The 8,275-nt window shown below is 43.9% G+C and overlaps 1 pseudogene; it reads left to right on the forward strand.

Moving 5' to 3' along the window:
- Positions 1 to 7,619: 7,619 nt before the first annotated feature.
- Positions 7,620 to 8,046, forward strand: LOC102845046 (annotated as a pseudogene).
- The last annotated feature ends 229 nt before the right edge of the window (positions 8,047 to 8,275 follow it).

Below are 8,275 nucleotides of genomic sequence, written 5' to 3' on the forward strand. Positions count from 1 at the left end.
TTTTTTTTTTTTAGAAGTGGTAAATCTTAATAAGAGCAGAATGCCTTCTCTTTCTCCCACACACTCACTGGTGAGTTTGAATGGCCAATATTTTTTATTAGCAGCACTACACTTAATACTCTTAAGACCTCAGTGTAGTAGCAAGAAGCTGAAAAGAAGTGCAAGGCTGACTCTATCTAAGGAGTCTCGAGGAAACCCACGCGCAGCAGGGGAAGCAAACACAAAGACGCCTGAGAATAGTTTCTTTTCTGAAATCTACAGCGACTGCATAGAGTAAGCACAGCCTAAACTCCTAGGCAGATAAATTTAAACCTCACACTAAAGGACTGTTTGCCTCTCTTTCTTTTACCCAACACATCACGTCCTGCTTTCAGTAAGTAATCATGCCTAGGCCAATAGCTTGTCAGGGAGCACTGGTGGCCTCGTGGCAAGAAGCTGCACTGCAATCCTGAAGGTACACAGTTCAAATCCCGCAACTGCTCTGCAGGAGAAGGATGGGCACTCTCCTCCTGTGTGATTAACTGCCTCTGAAAACCTGCCCGAGGGACAGCTATGGGTCGGAGAGGTCAGCTATGGGTCACTTCCGACTCGATGGCACACAGCAACAAACAACAGATAGGGTCAAGGATGATTTCACGAATGTGGAGATGGGTTATTTTGTTTGGAATTCTGGGAAATACACTCTCATTCCAGGATGATGAAGTGTATGAGACCAAAACTGGTTGTCATCATGAGAGAAACCGGGTGGCTGAGCATCTAATCATGAACAAGAAAGAAAAACTAGAGGAAATGTCATAGAAATGGAGTTAGATCTTTGATCAAATCATAGTCAACATATGTCTCTCGTCTTTACTGTTGAAGGTGACAGGAGACACATTTTCTGTTACTTGCTTCTCACAGAATTCTATCTGATATAAATGAGGAAGTGCATTTTGCAAGATGGTTCTGGGACATCTTGGGAGATGTCTGAAAGGGCCCTCACGGCACAGTGGCTAAACACTTAACTGTTAACTGAAAGGTCAGTGGTTCAAAACCACCAGCTGTCTTCAGGAGACAAATGTGGCACTCCAGCTCCACAAAGAGTTATAGCCGTTGGGAGAACTCTCTGTCCTCACAGGACGGCTGGGCATTGGAACCCGCTTGATGGCAACGCATTTGGTTTTGGGGTTCGGTGGAAGGTCTAAGTGATTTTGCCAATTGCTCATTTTTCTAAACCAGTCAGTGCTTTTCTTATTAACACAGATAAGTTTCATATATTGAATGTGGTAAGTCTTTTAACCATGAATATGTAAAAACCATAAACCAAGCAAAGGGGAATCTATTTTCTCTTTTGTTTGATGTATTATGGCTATTGCCATTCAAACATTTCTTTTTCAGTTAGATCATTCTACTAAACACTTTCTCTGTGAACATTTTTTATGTTAGAAAGTTACAAAGGACTTTAATAAATGTAAACTGTCCACAGCTTGGATAGACCCCCATGATGTTATTATGTGCCGTCAAGCAGCCTATAACTCATAGCGACCCTGTGTACAATAGCCTGAAACCTGCTCTATCCTATGTCAACTTTACTGTCTTTGACACACCTACAGTCATTACCCCAGTCACTATATCAACCCATCTTATCGGTGGTCTCCCTCTCTTTCTCTGTCCCTCCACCCTTCCAAGCATGATGTCCTTCTCCAAGGACCCCCTCCTTGCAACATGCCCAAAGTATGTCAAGATGAAACCTCAGAATCCTTGCCTCCAAGGAGCAGCCCAGTTTCACCCTCTCTAGGACAAATCTGTTTGTTCTCCTGGCAGTCCATCTTCTCCAGCACCACAACTCAAAAGCACCAGTTCTCTTTCTATCATTGCTAGTCATTGTCCAGCTCTCTGATGCATAGCATGCAACTGTGAAGACTATGACCTGGATCAGGTGCACCTCCAGACTGGCATCGTTGCTCTTCAGTACTCTGAAGAATTCCCTGACAACCAACTTTCCCTATGCAATTTTTCTCTTGATGTCCTGGCTTCTGGTACCAAGAATGTTGACTGTGGAGCCAAGCAAACTAAAGCTGTTAACAATCTCAGACTCTTCACCATCCATCATGATGCTGCCATTCGGTGCAGTGGTGAAAATCTTTTTGTTTTCTTGATGTTGAGCTTCAATCTGTATTGAAGGCTGCAGTCCTTGATCTTCTGCAGCAAGCACTTCAGGTCCTCCTCTGTTTCAGCAAGCGGGGTTGTGTCATCTGCATAACACAGGTTGTTGATGAATCTTCCTCCAGTCCTGATGTTACATTCCTCTTCATACAGCCCAACCTCATGAAGACTCTATATTACAGACTTCTGACTACAGGCATTGTTCCTGGGTTCGCACATATTCTAAGGTGGCACAGAGACAGTCAATCCTAGTACATTTGCAAGAGTAATTGGGAAGTGAGTTCTCCCTGTCTCAACTCTCTCTCAGCTGAGATTCTTTAGTTGCTGGGATGAAAACCTAAACATCCCACCATTAGGCAAGAACCCTTGATGGCAAAGTAGATTAAGTGTTGGGCTCTTAACTAGAAGTTCAGGGGTTCAAACCCCCTCTGGAGAAAGTTGATGGTATCTGCTCCCATTAAGGTTCGAAGCCTTGGAAAACTGATGAGGAAGATCCACTCTGTGGTATAAGGTCGCCGTGAGTCAAAAGTGACTTGATGGAAGTGATTGAGTGAAGTAGGACACCGGGTAAAAATCTAGAGAATGGAGCCAGCACACAAGAAATCAGAGCCAAACAATGATGACAGACTGAGCCTAGATAACCCTGCAAGGGACCAGATCCCGTCACACCCCAAACGGGGGCCTTTCCACTGTGTAAGCCAGGACATTCCCCTAGTTGTTTATTTCGACAAGTCAATCTGGGTTTGCATCACTTGCAAGCTAAAGAATTGTGAAATGACGGCCCTGAGACATATTCTCACAGTAGTTAAACACATCTTTTTTTCGAGTTTGGGAGTTTCTCAACCATCTCAGAGGCGATGGCTAAAATACTTTTGCCGTATCGAATTCGCCTCGGCTGTGGGGTGGCTTCCAAATGAGACCACTTGGATGATGATCCAGAAAGACAACATCCCTGAGGATGATGGGAAAGTAGGATGCAGAGTGAAGAGACCATGTCTCTGTGTGTGTGTGTGTGTGTGTGTGTGTGTGTGTGTGTGCGCCGTCAAATCGGATCTGACTGGTACAGGAGGAGATTGTTCCTCCTTCTCCAGCAGAGCATCTGGTGGATTCGAACTTCTTACCTCTGAGACCCATTTCTTCTACTAATATCTTCATCTTGTCTCAGCCCCTGGACAGTGTGGATGCCTTTAGGTCTCTTCCTTTCCTTTATCTTGGTGACAATCTCCTCATCTCTCTCTCCACCACTACTCTCTTTAGTGTTACCAAATGAGATAAGTTGTTCTAGCAAGTCACACTTTAGCTTGGGACCTGATACAATAGACACAAGTCTACTGATGTTAATTCAGTTCATCTCAACAAACTCAGTAGCCATCCTAGAGTTTCCTTTGAAACTTGGCTTAGTAATTATTCACTACTTTCCAACAACCACAATATGTGTGTGCCTTGCAGTTTATAGAGCCCCAGTGTTCCTCTGTAGAAGTCTGGGAGCATGGGATATAACAAGAAGGATAGTTAGCCTCATTTTACAGATCAAAAATATGAGTTAGAGACAAACTTATATTTTGTTTAAGTATCTCACGACAACCTTCTCTGGCAGAGATGGGTACCATGTGTAAAAGTAATGCAGGTTCCTCTTTTTCTTCATTTGCTGGCTTTTATTCTAGTAAAGGAAGTTGGATGTTTGGTGTTAGCCCTTTCATTTTCTTTATTTATTTAACTTTTTCATAATTACCCCATCTGATGATTATGTGGATTTTTTTTATGTGTCACTTTGGCCAGGCTGTGTTGCCCAATGATGTGATGGAACCCTAGTTCAGATGTTTCTGTGAAAGTCTTTTGTAGCTATGATTCATTTTTGCAGTCTGTTGAATTTGTGTAAAGGCCAATACCCCCAATGGTGTGAGTGGGGCCTGAAAGTCAAAAATCGACTAAAGTTTCTCAGAGAACAAGAAATTCTTCCTCTTGACAGAAACACATAAATCTTGCCCAAGTTTCTAGCCTGTTGTCCTACCTGTACATTTTTTATTTGCCAAGCCCTCCATTCACGTAAGTCAAATTCTTAAATCTCTTTGTATCTGTTGTATAGAGAGAGATATAGATAGACATAGAGACAGATCCATGCATCCTACTGGTTCCACTTCTCTTGAGAACTCTGTTTAGTTCACCCTCTAATGGTGGGTGACTCTACTCCACGGCCCGCAGGCCTGTCTTTAATTGTTTTTTGGTGAAACATTCTTCTAGGTCGTAGAGCCCTGGCCTGTCTACTTCCCATACAGAGAGGAAACTCGTGGTTGCTGTGAAGCTGAACACTGTGACACTGATGTGTCATATGCAAAAATGGTTACCCATGGTGGACGGTGTTTGGTGGAGCTCCCCGATTAAAACAAGCTTGGAAGCAGGAGTGGCATCTACTTCCATAGTAGCTTGCCTCTGGAAACCCTATGAACCTGGAGAGAGGATGAAAGTTATACAAGTGTCCAGGTCTTTCATCCATAGGGTCGCTATGAGTTGCCTACAACTCGACGGCACTTAACAACACCACTACCTTAGTTTGCTAGCTGACAATGGCATCTCATCTGTATTTTGCTCTGGGTGCATTGACATGACCCAAGGGATCCCCAAATCCAAGAAGCTTAAATTCCTTCCCACCCCAGAGATTCCTTAAGTTACTTAAAATTCACTAAAGTGGGGAGACCTAAAAACTGACCAGGACGAGGGGAGTAGTCTGCAGGGGCACGGAGGGGGACAGGGTCTTGGGTAAATCCAGTAGACATGCTCCTTGACAAGATGATACTGAGTTCCAGGAAACTAGGGCTTTGGGAGCGCAGGCCTTGTGTTTCTGAATCTTTTAATATCTGGTTCACAGGGTTTCCGGAGGCAAGCTGTTTCGGAAGTGGATGCCACTCTTGCTTCCAAGCTTGGTTTGTTTTGTTTTTAATATTTTAATTTATTTACTTTTCATTTCAATGAACATCTACAGAGATTTTGGAATTCCATTCATTCATTGTTGCACCCTTCTCCCCACCCACCCCACCTCCTCCTTGAAAAGCAAAACTCCCTCATTGGTCCATAGTACACAATCCCCACCCCCGCACCTCCCCCAATCCCACCCCCATCCCCAAATATAATCCACTCTGCAACTCTCATTCCAAGCTTGTTTTAATCTGGGAGCTCCACCAAACACCGTCCACCATGGGTAACCATTCTCGCATTTGACACATCAGTGTCACAGTGTTCACCTTCACAGCAACCTCGAGTTACCTCTCTGTACACCAAATGGAGAGACCAGGGCTATATGACTGAGAAGAATGTTTGACCAAAAACAATTAAATAAACACAAATATTCATAGCAGTCACTGTTATTCACAACAGCCAACAGGTGGCAATAACCCAAATGTCCATTAACTGATGAGTGGATAAACGAAATGTCACATATCTGTTACTGGAATATCATTTAGCCATAAATTATGTCCTGGCACATGGATAAATCTTGGAAGCATCAGACTAAATGAAAGAACCCAGTTACAAAGGTCCCATAGGATATGATTCTATTTTTACAAAATGTAGAGAATTGGCAAATATATAGAAATAAAAAATATATTAGTGATTGTGTAGAGCTGGGATTGGTAGTGACCAAAATGTCATTGGTTCAAATCCATCAGCTGATCCCCAAGGGAAAGATGAGCAGTTTCCTCCTGGAAAGAATTTTAGCCTGGGAAGGCAGACAGACAGAAGGTCATCATGAGACCCAGTGTTCCCATCAGCCCCCTGTTCCGTCTCCATCAAACCAAAACCAAGCCGGAGGTAAGACTGGGGAAGGATAGTAAAGACTGTGAGTTTCTTTGAGAGGTGATAAAAGATTATACAATTGTGGTAATGGCTGCACAGTTTCTGTGAATATTCTAAAAACTATTGAACGTGTGAATTCACTTTAAATGTGTGACTTGTGTGGTATGTGAATTATATCTCAGTAACGTGTGTGTGTGTGTGTGTGTGTGTGTGTGTGTGTGTGTGTGTGCAGCTATATACGTGTGTGATTCTTTTTCTCCCTCTTCTCAACACTCCCCCAAACTCCCATTTGACTCAGGAGTAAAATGCAAAGTCTTTTCAACGACCCATAACAGGAACTTGGGCCTCACTAACCCCATCCCTCCGGTTTCATATCCTAGGCCATTCTTTTTTTTTCCTTTTTTTCTTTTCTTTTCTGGCTCAGTCCACTTATTAACTCTATGTAACATGAGACAATATTACTTAGTGAGCTTTTTTTTCTGATGTATTTTCTTTTTTAAATTTATTTTCCTTTTTTATTTTATTAATTTTAATGAACATTTACAGAGATTTTGGATTTCCATTCATTCATTGTTGCACTTTTCTCCCTGCCCACCCCTCCCCCCAGTTCGCTCTTCTCTTTGAAAAATAAAAGAAAAATTCTTTCTTGGTATACAATCCCTCTCCCCCACCCAAGTATACTCCACTATGCAGCCTTCATTCTGGACTCTTGTCATGACCATAATACCCAATCATATACCGCTTTTAAACTGTTCTCTCCCTCATCTGTTTCAAGGCAGTCTACATAATTTATCCGATTTTTCTCAGTCTCACCCCAACCCTGATGTCACTCCCTTTCTACGCCAGTGCTAGGCCATTATTCTGACTAGAGTACTTGTTGCAACTTAATCTCATCGCCAGAGGCTCTCAAACAACGCATTGCCATAGAACCAGAACCAACTCATAGCTGACCCTCCAGAGGGTTTTCAGAGACCATAAAATCTCATGAGAGTAGAGTGACCCTCCTTCTTCCACGGAGCAGCTTGTGGGTGTGAACTGCAGGCCTTTGGGCTGGCAGTGCAGTTTCATATCACTAAGCCACAGGAGTTCCAGGTGGCTGGTGGACACAAGCCACTATGATCTAAGAGCAGGAAGCAGAGCCTAGACCTGGGTTCACGTGGCTGCCCTTCTGGGAGGAAGCTGGAAGCCGTGTTCCAAACAGGTAACAATCAGCTGATGTCACAGCAAATCCTCGTGTTTTTCTACTAGCACCGCCTAAGGATTATTAAGTAATATTGAACGCATTTTGTTGGTATGTTGTTGTTGTTGATTGTCTTCAAGTCCAGCTCTAGTCATAGTGACCCTATGAACAAAAGGCCTGAAGCATTAAACATAAACATAAAAAAAAGGCCTGAAGCCCCTCTACAACTATCGACATTTATCAAAGTTCATAGAGTTTCTGGAGGCGTGTTGTTTAGGAAGTGGATGCCACTCCTGCTTCCAAACCTGTCGTAGTGTGTTATTACTGTTACGTGCCATTGAGCCGCCTGCAATGTATGCGACCCTGTGTATAGCGAGCAAAATTTGCTGACAGATTCAGTGTGAGGAGTAAGGGAAGTGGAACAGATAATGATGATTCAAGTTCACGGGCCAGGACTACAGCTGCAGAAAGCAGCCCTGTGGTCCGGGGGGCCGATGCTATCAGGATGACTGTTGGCGCGGCACACGGTGATGTAAACCCCAATACCCGAGTGGCGAACAGCCGGGGACTACGGCTGGCCTACATCATCTTGGTAGGACTGCTGCACGTGGGTCTACCCAGCATCCCCTTCTTCAGCATCCCTGTAGTCTTGAACCCTGACCAACGTCATCCACAACTTGTGAAATGAACACCCTTTGAGACCCCTGACCAAGAAAAAGCTCGGCTGCTGACCCATGGACTATGGGCTTCAGTTCCCTTCTTCTCGAAAGTTCCTTCACATGGCTCCCATTGTGCTCTACCTTATGGCCTGCTTCTGCTCCAAATATAACACTGCTCCCTTCCTCATCAACACAGTGTCACTGCTCACCGTATTACTTCCTAAGCTGCCCCAGTTCCAAGGGGTTTGTCTCTTTGGCATCAATAAATATTAAAGAGATAGTCTGGGGACAGGTCCACAGACATTTGTTTGTTGTTGTTGTTATGTGCCATCGAGTCGCCTGCGACTCATAGAGACCTTATGTACAACAGCCCTAAACCCTGCTCTGTCCTGTGCCAACTGAACTGTCTCTGACACTCCCATCCCAATTATCCCAGTCACTGAATCAATCCACCTCATAGAGGGCCTTCCTCTCCTGCGCCGTCCCTCCACCCTCCTAAGCA

Source organism: Elephantulus edwardii, unplaced genomic scaffold (genome assembly GCF_000299155.1).
Source record: "Elephantulus edwardii isolate Elephantulus edwardi_28Jun2011 unplaced genomic scaffold, EleEdw1.0 scaffold00091, whole genome shotgun sequence".
NCBI lineage: Eukaryota > Metazoa > Chordata > Mammalia > Macroscelidea > Macroscelididae > Elephantulus > Elephantulus edwardii.